At 45.5% G+C, this 19,001-nt stretch overlaps 1 protein-coding gene across 3 annotated transcripts in view; it reads left to right on the forward strand.

Annotated features, from left to right (window-relative positions):
* The window catches only part of LOC112259668 (guanine nucleotide exchange factor VAV3-like), a 120,034-nt gene that overhangs the window by 9,253 nt on the left and 91,780 nt on the right, over positions 1-19,001 (forward strand). Inside the window, exon 1 of one of the 3 annotated variants that reach the window (XM_042329154.1) lies at positions 1,061-2,748. The exons of the other annotated variants lie outside the window; for them this stretch is intronic. The gene's annotated coding sequence lies outside the window, so the exon portion shown is untranslated. Of the gene's footprint in view, positions 1-1,060; positions 2,749-19,001 lie in introns of those variants that run through there. 3 annotated transcript variants of the gene reach the window in all.

Genomic DNA, 19,001 nt, shown 5'->3' on the forward strand with positions numbered 1-19,001 from the left:
TATCGGTGTGTATTGGTGTGTGTTGGTGTGTATCGGTGTGTATCGGTGTGTATCGGTGTGTATTGGTGTGTATTGGTGTGTGTGGCTGTGTATTGTGTGTATTGGTGTGTGTTGGTGTGTGTTGGTGTGTGTATCGGTGTGTATTGGTGTGTATTGGTGTATTGTGTGTATTGTGTGTATTGTGTGTATTTGTCTGTATTGTGTCCCATATTGGTGTATTGTGTGTATTGGTGTGTATTGTGTGTATTGGTGTGTGTCGGTGTGTGTGGTGTGTATTGTGTGTTTTTCGGTGTGTATCGGTGTGTATCGGTGTGTATCGGTGTGTATCGGTGTGTATCGGTGTGTATTGGTGTGTGTTGGTGTGTATTGGTGTGTATCGGTGTGTATCGGTGTGAAGTGAAACGGATATCTGCAATGGTAAACATGGTGAGAGTTGGTTTTAATATGGCTGGTACAACAACAACATCTGACAGTGAAGCATGTGTGTTAGGCTCCGTTTTAAAGGGAGAAATGAGAAGTTGAAACTGTGTGTGGTGTTTCCTTCGCCTGCATGGCTGTCCGGTGCTGCCTTCTGTGGTAGTCAGTCTCACTTTAACAGGCTCTGTCTTAACTGAGGAGGACAGGAGACAGATGACAGGGGCAGAGTTATCACTACAGAACATCAGAATATCACTACAGAACATCAGAATATCACTACAGAACATCAGAATATCACTACAGAACATCAGAATATCACTACAGAACATCAGAATATCACTACAGAACATCAGAATATCACTACAGAACATCAGAATATCACTACAGAACATCAGAATATCACTACAGAACATCAGAATATCACTACAGAACATCAGAATATCACTACAGAACATCTGTGTTACATGAAAAACAGAGACAAAATAGTGCACATTTTTATTTTTTATTTTACCTTTATTTAACTAGGCAAGTCAGTTAAAGAACAAATTCTTATTTTCAGTGACGGCCTAGGAACAGTGGGTTAACTGCCTGTTCAGGGGCAGAATGACAGATTTGTACCTTGTCAACCTTCCGGTTACTAGTCCAACGCTCTAACCACTAGGCTACCCTGCCGCCCCATGATATACTGTAGTAGTGAAAGACAAGCTACTCACCTTTAACTGGTAGACCACTGGACTAATGGAACTTTAACTAGTGGACTAATGGAGCTTTAAATAGTAGGCCACTGGACTAAGGGAGCTTTAACTAGTAGGCCACTGGACTAAGGGAGCTTTAACTAGTGGACTAATGGAGCTTTAACTAGTAGGCCACTGGACCAAGGGAGCTTTAACTAGTACGCCACTGGACTAAGGGAGCTTTAAATAGTAGGCCACTAGATTAATGGAGCTTTAACTAGTGGACTAATGGAGCTTTAACTAGTAGGCCACTGGACTAAGGGAGCTTCAACTAGTAGGCTACTGGACTAAGGGAGCTTTAACTAGTGGACTAATGGAGCTTAACTAGTAGGCCACTGGACTAAGGGAGCTTTAACTAGTAGGCCACTGGACTAAGGGAGCTTTAAATAGTAGGCCACTAGATTAATGGAGCTTTAACTAGTGGACTAATGGAGCTTTAACTAGTAGGCCACTGGACCAAGGGAGCTTTAACTAGTAGGCCACTGGACTAATGGAACTTTAACTAGTAGGCCACTGGACTAATGGAGCTTTAACTAGTGGACTAATGGAGCTGCAAATTAGACAAGGAATCAGAGACAGATGAATTAGTAAATGTATTGTTTTTCATGCACTTCCCAACTCTAATGTGGTGTGGTGGCCTTCTGCTAAACGGTTAGAAAGACAAGGTAAAGGATTCCAGTGAAATACTAGGTGTGTGTTTTCTGTGCTTCCTGTAGTCTAAGCTGTAAGTGAGAAGAAGAGAATTCACATGGTGGAGGTGGGGAAACTGTCCAAGCAAGCTAAGAGTAAAACAGAGAGAAAGTCATGTTAAAATTAGCAATTTATATTTGTATTTTTAATTTGGACCTAATATATTTCAGTTCAAAATAATGTGATATTTCATAGATAAGTGTTTGTGTTCCAAATTGAATACTTGTGTTCTGTGTAGAGGGTACAGCGAGTATGGAAGTAAACTGTCATTATTCAAGTATGATTCCAAACCCAACAACGCGAAACGGCAAATATGTACTAGGTTTGCGGGAAGTTCTATAAGTTCTATAAGTTCTATAAGTTCTATAAGTTCTATAAGCTTCCTTGGGAGGTCTGGAAAACAAAGCACACATGGGAGCATACATTTTCATTCCCTTTGCCGGGAAGGCTATCCCATGACACCTTGCAACACAGTGAAAATCACCCCCCCCCCAAAAAAATCTGAATTAATGGTGGACTGAAGTCCCTGCTTGGGAGAATATGTTCCAGAGGAAAAAGGACTAACTTTGTAAAATGTAAGTATTATGTTTATTTATTCACAAAATTATGTTAAAATGTTCAACAAATTACTTTCATATGAATTTTGAATTCAGGCAATCTCATCCTGGTTATCAGCTGTTTTAGGGATGACAAACTAAACAAACTAATCGTAAAATCAACGGTGTCAATTGTGAAAACCCAGACAGTTTTTAAAAAATCCTGAATTAGTGAACGAGCTAGCCAGCTAATGAGAAATGTAGGAATTAGTTCGTTTCACATTTGTTTTCAAGGACAGATGGCAACTGATGTGTTAATTTCACTCCATGGCTTTGGCAGGACAAAATAGTCATGGCCGACTGGTTTGGAGGTAAGACATTTTAACATCTGATTAATGGCGTAGGAAATGCAACTAGCTGTGCTCTGTTCAATGTAGCTTGCTGAGCTAACAAAGCTATTTGTGCACTCTTACATGATCAGTCTATACTTACATGTAGTGTCTGTTTACCTAACGCTAGCTAGCTTTCTTCTTGTCACTTTCCCCTCATGTTTCACTATTGCATGCACAGAAAACACATTTAAATAATGAAATGATCAATTAAAAAGTGAAAATCAGTGACAACTTGATCAAGGCTATAAATATGCAGAACTGTCAATTTCCTGCGATTCTACATATTCTGCCATGAAGCTGAGAGAAAATGTTGTAGATTTAAATCTAATTTCCTGCTATTCGATGCACTTTGCCATGGCTAATGCTATCCTTTTGCTAAATCATTTTTTGTGGTTTATTTTCTATTCTCTCTGACTGTCCAGCTTTTATTTTGGTGATTGTTAGTTCTCAAAGATTATATTATATAACAAAAATATTGGTTCATTATCGGTTCTACATACTGTATATCTGGTTTTAGTCGTTTTAAGTTTACATTGAAAACATTTTTCCATTATGAACATTAGTGAAAAAATAAATAAATAGTTTTTGTACATTGTTTGGATTTCAATGGCAAAAAATGTTACTCTCTGCTCTGATGAGGTTATATACTGTATTACAGCCACACGTCTTGGGGATAGTGTTGATATGACTATAGTCAGACCAGTCAGCCACACATCTTGGAGATACTGTTGATATGACTATAGTCAGACCAGCCAGCCACACATCTTGGAGATACTGTTGATATGACTATAGTCAGACCAGCCAGCCACACATCTTGGGGATAGTGTTGATATGACTATAGTCAGACCAGCCAGCCACACATCTTGGAGATACTGTTGATATGACTATAGTCAGACCAGCCAGCCACACATCTTGGGGATAGTGTTGATATGACTATAGTCAGACCAGTCAGACCAGCCAGCCACACGTCTTGGGGATAGTGTTGATATGACTATAGTCAGACCAGCCAGCCACACATCTTGGAGATACTGTTGATATGACTATAGTCAGACCAGTCAGACCAGCCAGCCACACGTCTTGGGGATAGTGTTGATATGACTATAGTCAGACCAGCCAGCCACACATCTTGGAGATACTGTTGATATGACTATAGTCAGACCAGTCAGACCAGCCAGCCACACGTCTTGGGGATAGTGTTGATATGACTATACTCAGACCAGTCAGACCAGCCACACATCTTGGGGATAGTGTTGATATGACTATAGTCAGACCAGCCAGCCACACGTCTTGTGGATACTGTTGATATGACTATAGTCAGACCAGTCAGACCAGCCACACGTCTTGTGGATACTGTTGATATGACTATAGTCAGACCAGCCAGCCACACATCTTGGAGATAGTGTTAATATGACTATCGTCAGACCAGTCAGACCAGCCAGCCACACATCTTGGGGATAGTGTTGATATGTTTGTGTATGACTATCGTCAGACCAGTCAGACCAGCCAGCCACACATCTTGGGGATAGTGTTGATATGACTATCGTCAGACCAGTCAGACCAGCCAGCCACACGTCTTGGGGATAGTGTTGATATGACTATCGTCAGACCAGTCAGACCAGCCAGCCAACATCTTGTGGATACTGTTGATATGACTATAGTCAGACCAGTCAGACCAGCCAGCCACACGTCTTGGGGATAGTGTTGATATGACTATAGTCAGACCAGCCAGCCACACATCTAGGGGATACTGTTGATATGACTATAGTCAGACCAGTCAGCCACACATCTTGTGGATACTGTTGATATGACTATAGTCAGACCAGCCAGCCACACATCTTGGAGATACTGTTGATATGACTATAGTCAGACCAGCCAGCCACACATCTTGGGGATAGTGTTGATATGACTATAGTCAGACCAACCAGCCACACATCTTGGGGATAGTGTTGATATGACTATAGTCAGACCAGTCAGACACTCACAGCCACACATCTTGGGGATAGTGTTGATATGACTATAGTCAGACCAGCCAGCCACACGTCTTGTGGATACTGTTGATATGCCTATAGTCAGACCAGTCAGTCCAGCCAGCCACACGTCTTGGGGATAGTGTTGATATGACTATCGTCAGACCAGTCAGACCAGCCAGCCACACGTCTTGGGGATAGTGTTGATATGACTATAGTCAGACCAGTCAGACCAGCCAGCCACACATTTTGTGGATACTGTTCATATGACTATCGTCAGACCAGCCAGCCAGCCACACCTCTTGGAGATACTGTTGATATGACTATAGTTAGACCAGCCAGCCACACGTCTTGTGGATACTGTTGATATGACTATAGTCAGACCAGTCAGACCAGCCACACGTCTTGTGGATACTGTTGATATGACTATAGTCAGACCAGCCAGCCACACATCTTGGAGATACTGTTGATATGACTATCGTCAGACCAGTCAGACCAGCCAGCCACACATCTTGGGGATAGTGTTGATATGACTATCGTCAGACCAGTCAGACCAGCCAGCCACACGTCTTGGGGATAGTGTTGATATGACTATCGTCAGACCAGTCAGCCACACATCTTGTGGATACTGTTGATATGACTATAGTCAGACCAGTCAGACCAGCCAGCCACATCTTGGGGATAGTGTTGATATGACTATCGTCAGACCAGTTTGACCAGCCAGCCACACATCTTGTGGATACTGTTGATATGACTATCGTCAGACCAGCCAGCCACACATCTTGGGGATAGTGTTGATATGACTATCGTCAGACCAGCCAGCCACACATCTTGGGGATACTGTTGATATGACTATAGTCAGACCAGCCAGCCACACATCTTGTGGATACTGTTGATATGACTAGAGTCAGACCAGCCAGCCACACGTCTTGGGGATAGTGTTGATATGACTATAGTCAGACCAGTCAGACCAGCCAGCCACACGTCTTGGGGATAGTGTTGATATGACTATACTCAGACCAGTCAGACCAGCCAGCCACACGTCTTGGGGATACTGTTGATATGACTATAGTCAGACCAGCCAGCCACACATCTTGCTTTTCTTCACACTTGTTTTTCTTGAACAGACCCTGTATGAATAGTGGTAGACTCTCTACTTGTCCTGATGTTTTCTCTGTGGACATAAAGGATAGCTCAGTACTTTACACCACTGGTGTGCACATAGCCTGTCTTCTATTGAGAGCCATGTCTGCCTACGGCGGCCTTTCTCAATAGCAAGGCTATGCTCACTGAGTCTGTACATAGTCAAAGTTTTCCTTAATTTTGGGTCAGTCACAGTGGTCAGGTATTCTGCCACTGTGTACTCTCTGTTTAGGGCCAAATAGCATTCTAGTTTGCTCTGTTTTTTTGTGAATTCTTTCCAATATGTCAAGTAATTATCTTTTTGTTTTCTCATGATTTGGTTGGGTCTAGTTGTGTTGCTGTCCTGGGCTCTGTGGGGTCTGTTTGTGAACAGAGCCCCAGGACCAGCTTGCTTAGGGGACTCTTCTCCAGGTTCATCTCTCTGTAGGTGATGGCTTTGTTATGGAAGGTTTGTGAATTGCTTCCTTTTAGGTGGTTGTAGAATTTAACATCTCTTTTCTGGACTTTGATCATTAGCGGGTATCGGCCTAATTCTGCTCTGCATTATTTGGTGTTTTACATTGTACACGGAGGATATATTTGCAGAATTCTGCAAGCAGGGACAATTAGCTGTTTGTCCCATTTTGTGAATTCTTGGTTGGTCAGCGGGCCGCAGACCTCACACCCATAAAGGGCAATGGGTTCTATAATTGATTCAAGTATTTTTAGCCAGATCCTAATTGGTATGTTGAATTTTATGTTCCTTTTGATGGCATAGAGGCCCTGTCATCCCTCTGTCTCTTTCTCATTTAAATGTACACTAGGACGTAAAGCATAACCATGTCTGTGTGTGTCTGTCTGTCTGTGTCTGTCTGTCTGTCTGTGTCTGTCTGTCTGTCTGTCTGTCTGTCTGTCTGTCTGTCTGTCTGTCTGTCTGTCTGTCTGTCTGTCTGTCTGTCTGTCTGTCTGTCTGTCTGTCTGTCTGTCTGTCTGTCTGTCTGTCTGTCTGTCTGTCTGTCTGTCTGTCTGTCTGTCTGTCTGTCTGTCTGTCTGTCTGTCTGTCTGTCTGTCTGTCTGTCTGTCTGTCTGTCTGTCTGTCTGTCTGTCTGTCTGTCTGTCTGTCTGTCTGTCTGTCTGTCTGTCTGTCTGTCTGTCTGTCTGTCTGTCTGTCTGTCTGTCTGTCTGTCTGTCTGTCTGTCTGTCTGTCTGTCTGTCTGTCTGTCTGTCTGTCTGTCTGTCTGTCTGTCTGTCTGTCTGTCTGTCTGTCTGTCTGTCTGTCTGTCTGTCTGTCTGTCTGTCTGTCTGTCTGTCTGTCTGTCTGTCTGTCTGTCTGTCTGTCTGTCTGTCTGTCTGTCTGTCTGTGTGTCTGTGTGTGTGTCTTCTGTTGTGGCCTCTTTCAAGCATACTGCACACATCGTCTACTTACTTTTTGCAACAAAAGCCTTCTAAAGACCAACAAGCACCTTTTTTTATACAGGCTCTCTATAAACAGAATATACAGTATGTCTTTGACCGGGAGGTGTGCTTACTAACTGCAAACCACATCTTGTAAAAGCAACACCTAGTCTAAGTGGAGCAGTGGTGCCCCTGTGAGCTACTACACACACACACACACACACACACACACTCACACAAACTCATCTCAGTCACTGTTCTCTGTGTACTGAAGAAGATTGATATTAATCTGAGGAGATGATCGTCTTAATATCTACATCAAACTTTTGCTGTGTAATTCCTTATGTTAAACTGCTTTTTTTTAGAAGCTAGCTTAATACATTAAATAACATGAAATGTAAAGGACATATAATTAAATGTGCATGTGTGTGTGTGTATGTGTGTTTTGTATTTGTGTGTGTTTGAGTGTCTGTGTGCACGTGTGTGTTTTGTGTGTGTGAGTGTGTGTGTTTGTGTGTGTGTGTTTTTATTTGTGTGTGTGTGTGTGTGTGTGTGTGTGTGTGTGTGTGTGTGTGTGTGTTCAGAGATTGAAATGGAAATGGTCCAGAGAGGGTTGTTGTCTCATGTGGAAATGTTCTGGGAATGTTCTGGGAATGTTAGAAATAGAATGTGGTTTTAATCTCAGACAGACTACAGTGTAATCCTGTGGCCACTACAGACTGGGCTTCAGGCAACTGCATAATAATGAGAGAGTATTTTAACCTATGTTTCACCCTGAGTTACCACTGGTACCAGGAGTCTCTTCCAAGACATCTTCATCACCACTATCATCATATCCAGGCTGTAGCACATCCGGCTGTAGCACATACACCCCACCTTAGGGTTTAGGCACTTAATGGAGATTTGAAGCAGTATATTTTAGAAATTGTTTACACCTGTCCAATCTTTTCAGATCAAGTAGGTGGTTACCAAAGGCCCCTCTCCAGGCCCCTCTCCAGGCCCCTCTCCAGGCCTCTCTCCAGGCCTCTCTCCAGGCCCCTCTCCAGGCCCCTCTCCAGGCCCCTCTCCAGGCCTCTCTCCAGGCCTCTCTCCAGGCCTCTCTCCAGGCCTCTCTCCAGGCCTCTCTCCAGGCCTCTCTCTAAAGGCCTCTCTCCAGGCCTCTCTCCAGGCCTCTCTCCAGGCCTCTCTCTAGGCCTCTCTCTAGGCCTCTCTCCAGGCCCCTCTCCAGGCCTCTCTCTAGGCCTCTCTCCAGGCCCCTCTCCAGGCCTCTCTCCAGGCCCCTCTCCAGGCCTCTCTCCAGGCCTCTCTCCAGGCCTCTCTCCAGGCCTCTCTCTAGGCCTCTCTCCAGGCCCCTCTCCAGGCCTCTCTCTAGGCCTCTCTCCAGGCCCCTCTCCAGGCCCCCTCTCCAGGCCTCTCTCCAGGCCTCTCTCTAGGCCTCTCTCCAGGCCTCTCTCCAGGCCCCTCTCCAGGCCTCTCTCCAGGCCTCTCTCCAGGCCTCTCTCTAGGCCTCTCTCTAGGCCTTTCTCTAGGCCTCTCTCCAGGCCTCTCTCTAGGCCTCTCTCCAGGCCTCTCTCTAGGCCTCTCTCCAGGCCTCTCTCAGGCCTCTCTCCAGGCCTCTCTCTAGGCCTCTCTCCAGGCCTCTCTCAGGCCTCTCTCCAGGCCTCTCTCCAGGCCTCTCTCCAGGCCTCACTGAGTGTTGAATCAGCAGAGACAGATTAGGTTACCACAGGACCCTCTCCAGGCCCCTCTCCAGGCCCCTCTCCAGGCCCCTCTCCAGGCCTCTCTCCAGGCCTCTCTCAGGCCTCTCTCCAGGCCTCTCTCCAGGCCTCTCTCTAGGCCTCTCTCTAGGCCTCTCTCCAGGCCTCTCTCCAGGCCTCTCTCCAGGCCTCTCTCCAGGCCTCACTGAGTGTTGAATCAGCAGAGACAGATTAGGTTACCACAGGACCCTCTCCAGGCCCCTCTCCAGGCCCCTCTCCAGGCCCCTCTCCAGGCCCCTCTCCAGGCCTCTCTCCAGGCCTCACTGAGTGTTGTTGAATCAGCAGAGACAGATTAGGTTACCAAAGGCCTCTCTCCAGGCCCCTCTCCAGGCCCCTCTCCAGGCCTCTCTCTAGGCCTCACTGAGTGTTGTTGAATCAGCAGAGACAGATTAGGTTACCAAAGGCCTCTCTCCAGGCCCCTCTCCAGGCCCCTCTCCAGGCCTCTCTGAGTGTTGTTGAATCAGCAGAGACAGATTAGTTTACCACAGGCCTCTCTCCAGGCCTCTCTCTAGGCCTCTCTGAGTGTTGTTGAATCAGCAGAGACAGATTAGGTTACCACAGGCCCCTCTCCAGGCCTCTCTCCAGGCCCCTCTCCAGGCCTCTCTCTAGGCCTCACTGAGTGTTGTTGAATCAGCAGAGACAGATTAGGTTACCACAGGCCTCTCTCTATGCCTCTCTGAGTGTTGTTGAATCAGCAGAGACAGATTAGGTTACCACAGGCCCCTCTCCAGGCCTCTCTCCAGGCCCCTCTCCAGGCCTCTCTCCAGGCCTCTCTCTAGGCCTCTCTGAGTGTTGTTGAATCAGCAGAGACAGATTAGGAATAAAGCCTATACAATGAGCATCGTTTAAAAAATAAATAAATACATCTGTACCGTCTGGCCTCCGGTCCGTGTCTGATCCGATCCGTCCTGCTGTTCCTCTGGTGACAGCTCACAGGTGATATGACCTTATAGTTCTCCTGTGCTCTCCTCCATGCTGCGGCTGTTCTTCTCACCGTGTGTGTGTGTGTGTGTGTGTGTGTGTGTGTGTGTGTGTGTGCATGCTATTTCACCTCAAGCACCACTCTGGCTGTGTTATTGAGTTCGAATGAAACCTGACGAAGAAATTTCTGAGCAGATGAAACAGCTGATGTTTTTATTAAGAGATGAACTATTTTATTTTTATACCTTTATTTAACTAGGCAAGTCAGTTAAGAACAAATTCTTATTTTCAATGACAGCCTAGGAACAGTGGGGTTAACTGCCTGTTCAGGGGCAGAACGACAGATTTGTACCTTGTCAGCTCGGGGGTTTGAACTTGCAACCTTCCGGTTACTAGTCCAACGCTCTAACCACTAGGCTACCCTACTGCTACCCTATAATTTTCATGTCAACATATGGTAGGATTTCATGTCAACATACGGTAGGATTCATGCCAACATACGGTAGGATTGGCACACTGTGGTATTTCACCCAGTAGATTTGTGAGTTTATCAAAATTGGATTTGTTTTTTAAAATTCTTTGTGGGTCTGTGTAATCTGAGGGAAATATGTGTCTCTAATATGGTCATACATCAGGAGGTTAGGGAGTGCAGCTTAGTTTCCACCTCATTGTGTGGGCAGTGTGCACCAGTAGTGGAACAAGTACCCAATTATCATAATTGATTAAAAGTAAAGATACCTTAATAGAAAATGACTTAAGTGAAAGTCACCCAGTAAAATACTTCTTGAGTAAAAGTCTAAAAGTATTTGGTTTTAAATATACTTAAGTATCAAAAGTAAGTTGCTAAAATGTACTTAAGTGTCAAAAAGAAAAGTACAAGTGTGTGAATTAGACCATTTTCCTGTCCTGCTAAACATTCCAAATGTAACGAGTACTTTTGGGTGTCAGGGAAAATTGTATGGAATAAAAAGTATATAATTTTCTTTAGAAATGTAGTAAAGTAAAAGTTGTCAAAAATATTAATAGTAAAGTAAAGATAACCCCCAAAAACTACTTAAGTAGTACTTTCAAGTATTTTTAACACTACTCGTGTGCACATAGCCTGTCTTCTCTTGAGAGCCAGGTCTGCTTTCGGTGGCCTTTCTCAATAGCAAGGCTATGCTCATTGAGTCTTTACAAAGTCAAAGCTTTGCTTAATTTTGGGTCATATCACTCTCTCATGTACAGTTGTCTGTCTGTCTGTCTGTCTGTCTGTCTGTCTGTCTGTCTGTCTGTCTGTCTGTCTGTCTGTCTGTCTGTCTGTCTGTCTGTCTGTCTGTCTGTCTGTCTGTCTGTCTGTCTGTCTGTCTGTCTGTCTGTCTGTCTGTCTGTCTGTCTGTCTGTCTGTCTGTCTGTCTGTCTGTCTGTCTGTCTGTCTGTCTGTCTGTCTGTCTGTCTGTCTGTCTGTCTGTCTGTCTGTCTGTCTGTCTGTCTGTCTGTCTGTCTGTCTGTCTGTCTGTCTGTCTGTCTGTCTGTCTGTCTGTCTGTCTGTCTGTCTGTCTGTCTGTCTGTCTGTCTGTCTGTCTGTCTGTCTGTCTGTCTGTCTGTCTGTCTGTCTGTCTGTCTGTCTGTCTGTCTGTCTGTCTGTCTGTCTGTCTGTCTGTCTGTCTGTCTGTCTGTCTGTCTGTCTGTCTGTCTGTCTGTCTGTCTGTCTGTCTGTCTGTCTGTCTGTCTGTCTGTCTGTCTGTCTGTCTGTCTGTCTGTCTGTCTGTCTGTCTGTCTGTCTGTCTGTCTGTCTGTCTGTCTGTCTGTCTGTCTGTCTGTCTGTCTGTCTGTCTGTCTGTCTGTCTGTCTGTCTGTCTGTCTGTCTGTCTGTCTGTCTGTCTGTCTGTCTGTCTGTCTGTCTGTCTGTCTGTCTGTCTGTCTGTCTGTCTGTCTGTCTGTCTGTCTGTCTGTCTGTCTGTCTGTCTGTCTGTCTGTCTGTCTGTCTGTCTGTCTGTCTGTCTGTCTGTCTGTCTGTCTGTCTGTCTGTCTGTCTGTCTGTCTGTCTGTCTGTCTGTCTGTCTGTCTGTCTGTCTGTCTGTCTGTCTGTCTGTCTGTCTGTCTGTCTGTCTGTCTGTCTGTCTGTCTGTCTGTCTGTCTGTCTGTCTGTCTGTCTGTCTGTCTGTCTGTCTGTCTGTCTGTCTGTCTGTCTGTCTGTCTGTCTGTCTGTCTGTCTGTCTGTCTGTCTGTCTGTCTGTCTGTCTGTCTGTCTGTCTGTCTGTCTGTCTGTCTGTCTGTCTGTCTGTCTGTCTGTCTGTCTGTCTGTCTGTCTGTCTGTCTGTCTGTCTGTCTGTCTGTCTGTCTGTCTGTCTGTCTGTCTGTCTGTCTGTCTGTCTGTCTGTCTGTCTGTCTGTCTGTCTGTCTGTCTGTCTGTCTGTCTGTCTGTCTGTCTGTCTGTCTGTCTGTCTGTCTGTCTGTCTGTCTGTCTGTCTGTCTGTCTGTCTGTCTGTCTGTCTGTCTGTCTGTCTGTCTGTCTGTCTGTCTGTCTGTCTGTCTGTCTGTCTGTCTGTCTGTCTGTCTGTCTGTCTGTCTGTCTGTCTGTCTGTCTGTCTGTCTGTCTGGCTGTCTGTCTGGCTGTCTGTCTGGCTGTCTGTCTGGCTGGCTGTCTGTCTGTACCCACATTCATAACCAGGTTCTGCTACAAGTCTCTATAGCTCACAGACAGTATCACAGAGTGCGGCAAAAAAATGCCTGCTAAAATATCTAAAGATCTCTATCAGAAAGCAGCTAAAGCGGATGTATTTAAACAAGGGATATTTAAAGAATCTGAACACCTGGGTTAGAGGCAAAGCCACAGCATACACTCACACAGGAAACGACAAGGTCTGTGAAGATACAAGCACTCTCATGCCCAACACATAAGTTTGTTTTTAGAATACACGCTATACTTGAGCTAAGTTTGTAAAAATCTAAATAATGATTTAATTGTATATATTTCATCTTAAATGTAAATATCTTTGATATATGGTTGTAAAATAATGAAGTAATTAAACAAGGGGTTGCAGACAATAAAAAAAAACAGATCTGAGGTCAAATAGCTGAGTGTCTGTTGAGGAGAAGCCAGACAAGGAATCAACTTCCTCAAGGGGAAGATGGGAAGAGTTACTTATAATGATCAGTTCAGTTTCTTTTAGTTTAGCCAAGTGTTCTACTCAACCTTCCTTTTTCTCAGTAATAGCAGTGCCGATTTAAATACTGATCTTGTTAGCGAATGAGAAGGCCGCTCGTCTATCCACCAATGTGACACGTACGCTTTGCACAAGACTCTGTAGTTTCATATATGTTCCTTGTGCAAAGTATATGTATGCAGGGTTTATTCCTACATGTCCACCACAACGTGACAGACTTGTAATACTATGAAGTAGAAGACTGGGGGGAGGAATAGAAGTGATATACCACAGAATATACAGAACAAGTCATGTATTTTCGCTTACGTAGACAGTGATATGCATACCAGATCTGATAAGTAGTGTCGTGTTTAAATTCAGCAGAGATCTCTAGCTTTTGCGGCACAGAACAGGGTTTTCTGTTTGTCTCAACCAAATGCTCAGGGTCGTACAGTACCTTCAGAAAGTGTTCATACCCCTTAACTTATTCCACATTTTTGTTGTGTTACAGCCTGAATTCAAAATGGATTAAATATAAATATTTTTCTACACACAATATCACATAATGACAAATTGAAAACATGTTTTTAGATATTTTTGCAAATGTATTGGAAATGAAATACAGAAATATCTAATTTACATAAGTATTCACATCAGTAGAAGCACCTTCTGGCAACGATTACAGCTGTGGGTCTTTCTGGGTAAGTCTCTAAGAGCTTTCCACACCTGGATTGTGCAACGTTTGCCCATTTTATTAAAATTCTTCAAGCTCAAATTGGTTATTGATCATTGCTAGAAAACCATTTTCAGGTCTTGCCATACATTTTCATGTAGATTTAAGTTTTTTTTTAAATTACTCGGCCACTCAGGAACATTCACTGTTTTCTTGGTAAGCAATTCCAGTGTATATTTGGCTGTGTGTTTTAGGTTATTGTCCTGCTGAAAGATGAACACATCTCCCAGTATCTGTTGGAAAGCAGACTAAAACAGGTTTTCCTCTAGGATTTTGCCTGTGCTTAGTTCAATTTCGTAAATTTTTGTATCCTGAAAAACTCCCCAGTCCTTAACGATGACAAGCATACACATAACATGATGCAGCCACCACTATCCTTGAAAATATGGAGAATGATCCTCAGTAATGTGTGTATTCGACTTGTCCCAAACAAAACACTTTGTAGGGGTGTGTGGATCCTCTCATTTTTTGGAGGGCATCTAAAGCTCATTTCCTGCATCTCTACACAATCTAATATGACCAATGGCCCTTCTAACCGTCTCAATTTAGAATAACAAGTCAATCAGAAATGTCCAAACATCAATCTAGGTAAGAGATCATTATTACATATGTTTAAGTGATTGATAAGACTGAAATAGATCAATGATAATTCAATATTAAATATTGTGTTGCAACTTTAACCAAGATCCTAACAAATGAACAACTCTTACCAGTAAAGTACAAAGACTTTTCATTGTCTCCTAAGACATCCTCTATATCAAATTTCAGCATGCCAGACCCTCACCAGCCTAGTCAATAACTCAACTCTCTCCCCGACCCCTACCAGCCTAGTCAATAACTCAACTCTCTCCCCGACCCCTACCAGCCTAGTCAATAACTCAACTCTCACACCGACCTCTACCAGCCTAGTCAATAACACAACTCTCTCCCCGACCCCTACCAGCCTAGTCAATAACACAACTCTCACACCGACCTCTACCAGCCTAGTCAATAACACAACTCTCACACCGACCTCTACCAGCCTAGTCAATAACACAACTCTCACACCCCTACCTCTACCAGCCTAGTCAATAACACAACTCTCACACCGACCTCTACCAGCCTAGTCAATAACACAACTCTCACACCGACCTCTACCAGCCTAGTCAATAACACAACTCTCACACCGACCTCTACCAGCCTAGTCAATAACACAACTCTCACACCGACCTCTACCAGCCTAGTCAATAACTCAACTCTCACACCGACCTCTACCAGCCTAGTCAATAACACAACTCTCTCCCCGACCCCTACCAGCCTAGTCAATAACTCAACTCTCACACTGACCCCTACCAGCCTAGTCAATAACTCAACTCTCACAACTCTCACACCGACCCCTACCAGCATAGTCAATAACACAACTCTCACACCGACCCCTACCAGCCTAGTCAATAACACAACTCTCACACCGACCTCTACCAGCCTAGTCAATAACACAACTCTCACACCGACCCCTACCAGCCTAGTCAATAACTCAACTCTCACACCGACCCTACCAGCCTAGTCAATAACACAACTCTCTCCCCGACCCCTACCAGCCTAGTCAATAACTCAACTCTCACACTGACCCCTACCAGCCTAGTCAATAACTCAACTCTCACACCGACCCCTACCAGCCTAGTCAATAACACAACTCTCACACTGACCCCTACCAGCCTAGTCAATAACACAACTCTCACACCGACCTCTACCAGCCTAGTCAATAACACAACTCTCCCCGACCCCTACCAGCCTAGTCAATAACTCAACTCTCACACCGACCCCTACCAGCCTAGTCAATAACACAACTCTCTCCCCCCTACCACCCCTACCAGCCTAGTCAATAACAACTCTCTCCCCAGCCTAGTCACCCCTACCAGCCTAGTCAATAACTCAACTCTCACACCGACCCCTACCAGCCTAGTCAATAACACAACTCTCACACCGACCCCTACCAGCCTAGTCAATAACACAACTCTCACACCGACCCCTACCAGCCTAGTCAATAACTCAACTCTCACACCGACCTCTACCAGCCTAGTCAATAACACAACTCTCACACCCCGACCCCTACCAGCCTAGTCAATAACTCAACTCTCACACCGACCTCTACCAGCCTAGTCAATAACACAACTCTCCCCGACCCCTACCAGCCTAGTCAATAACACAACTCTCACACCGACCTCTACCAGCCTAGTCAATAACTCAACTCTCACCCCGACCCCTACCAGCCTAGTCAATAACACAACTCTCTCCCGACCCTACCAGCCTAGTCAATAACTCAACTCTCACACCGACCTCTACCAGCCTAGTCAATAACACAACTCTCCCACCGACCCCTACCAGCCTAGTCAATAACTCAACTCTCTCCCCTACCAGCCTAGTCAATAACCAACTCTCACCGACCCTACCAGCCTAGTCAATAACTCAACTCTCACCCGACCCCTACCAGCCTAGTCAATAACACAACTCTCCCCCGACCCCTACCAGCCTAGTCAATAACTCAACTCTCACACCGACCCCTACCAGCCTAGTCAATAACTCAACTCTCACACCGACCCCTACCAGCCTAGTCAATAACTCAACTCTCACACCGACCTCTACCAGCCTAGTCAATAACTCAACTCTCACACCGACCCCTACCAGCCTAGTCAATAACACAACTCTCACACCGACCCCTACCAGCCTAGTCAATAACTCAACTCTCACACTGACCCCTACCAGCCTAGTCAATAACTCAACTCTCTACCAGCCTAGTCACCCCTACCAGCCTAGTCAATAACTCAACTCTCACACCGACCTCTACCAGCCTAGTCAATAACTCAACTCTCTCCCCGACCCCTACCAGCCTAGTCAATAACACAACTCTCACACCGACCCTACCAGCCTAGTCAATAACTCAACTCTCACACCGACCCCTACCAGCCTAGTCAATAACTCAACTCTCACACCGACCCCTACCAGCCTAGTCAATAACACAACTCTCACACCGACCCCTACCAGCCTAGTCAATAACCTCTCACACACCCCTACCAGCCTAGTCAATAACACAACTCTCACACCGACCCCTACCAGCCTAGTCAATAACACAACTCTCACACCGACCCCTACCAGCCTAGTCAATAACTCAACTCTCTCCCCTACCAGCCTACCCCTACCAGCCTAGTCAATAACTCAACTCTCACACCGACCTCTACCAGCCTAGTCAATAACACAACTCTCTCCCGACCCCTACCAGCCTAGTCAATAACACAACTCTCTCCCCGACCCCTACCAGCCTAGTCAATAACTCAACTCTCTCCCCGACCCCTACCAGCCTAGTCAATAACAGCCCCTACCAGCCTAGTCAATAACACAACTCTCACACCGACCCCTACCAGCCTAGTCAATAACACAACTCTCACACCGACCCCTACCAGCCTAGTCAATAACTCAACTCTCACACCGACCCCTACCAGCCTAGTCAATAACACAACTCTCACACCGACCCCTACCAGCCTAGTCAATAACACAACTCTCACACCGACCCCTACCAGCCTAGTCAATAACTCAACTCTCACACCGACCTCTACCAGCCTAGTCAATAACACAACTCTCACCTACAATAACGACCTCTACCAGCCTAGTCAATAACACAACTCTCTCCCCGACCCCTACCAGCCTAGTCAATAACACAACTCTCACACCGACCTCTACCAGCCTAGTCAATAACTCAACTCTCTCCCCGACCCCTACCAGCCTAGTCAATAACTCAACTCTCTCCCGACCCCTACCAGCCTAGTCAATAACTCAACTCTCACACCGACCCTACCAGCCTAGTCAATAACACAACTCTCACACCGACCCCTACCAGCCTAGTCAATAACACAACTCTCACACTGACCCCTACCAGCCTAGTCAGCCTAACTCAACTCTCACACTGACCCCTACCAGCCTAGTCAATAACACAACTCTCACACCGACCCCTCCAGCCTAGTCACACACAACTGACCCCTACCAGCCTAGTCAATAACACAACTCTCAGCCTACAATACCCCCCCTACCAGCCTAGTCAATAACACAACTCTCACACCGACCCTACCAGCCTAGTCAATAACCAACTCTCACTACCAGCCTAGTCAATAACACAACTCTCACACCGACCCCTACCAGCCTAGTCAATAACACAACTCTCACACTGACCCCTACCAGCCTAGTCAATAACACAACTCTCACACTGACCCCTACCAGCCTAGTCAATAACACAACTCTCACACTGACCCCTACCAGCCTAGTCAATAACACAACTCTCACACCCCTGACCCCTACCAGCCTAGTCAATAACACAACTCTCACACTGACCCCTACCAGCCTAGTCAATAACACAACTCTCACACTGACCCCTACCAGCCTAGTCAATAACACAACTCTCACACTACCCCTACCAGCCTAGTCAATAACACAACTCTCACACTGACCCCTACCAGCCTAGTCAATAACACAACTCTCACACCAGACCCTACCAGCCTAGTCAATAACACAACTCTCACACCGACCCCTACCAGCCTAGTCAATAACTCAACTCTCACACCGACCCCTACCAGCCTAGTCAATAACACAACTCTCCCACCCCTACCAGACCTCTACCAGCCTAGTCAATAACTCAACTCTCTCACCTCTCACACCGACCCCTACCAGCCTAGTCAATAACACAACACTCACACCGACCCCTACCAGCCTAGTCAATAACACAACTCTCCCCAGCAACTTCCTTCCCATGTTTTTTTTTTTATGTTTCAAGGAAAATGTTTGGAAAACAAAAGTTGAATAAAAACACACATATACCTACACATTAACACACATAAACAGCAAATTCTCCATATAATTCATATCATAGTGCTAATGGTACTGTAGAGCTCTTTTTACTTGTATAGCTGGGTCACCCCGTCCTGCCCCCAGGGGTCCACAGCCCTGCAGCGCCCCAACACACCCCACTCAGCTTGAGGATCTCAGTGAAACATTCATTATTGGTTTCAGGTGTGTTCAGGCCAAGGCTAGAGTGTCAACAGTACAGCGGACCCCCAGTGCCAGGCCTTAGCAAGCCCAGCAGCTAGGGATTGGCTAAATAGGTATCTCCCCTGACATGGGCATGTTTTCAATACAGTATAAGCCATCCAGACCTAATATTAATGGAAAAATGTATGTAATAAAT

The sequence above is a fragment of the Oncorhynchus tshawytscha genome, linkage group LG10, assembly GCF_018296145.1.
Source record: "Oncorhynchus tshawytscha isolate Ot180627B linkage group LG10, Otsh_v2.0, whole genome shotgun sequence".
Classification (NCBI taxonomy): Eukaryota; Metazoa; Chordata; class Actinopteri; order Salmoniformes; family Salmonidae; genus Oncorhynchus; species Oncorhynchus tshawytscha.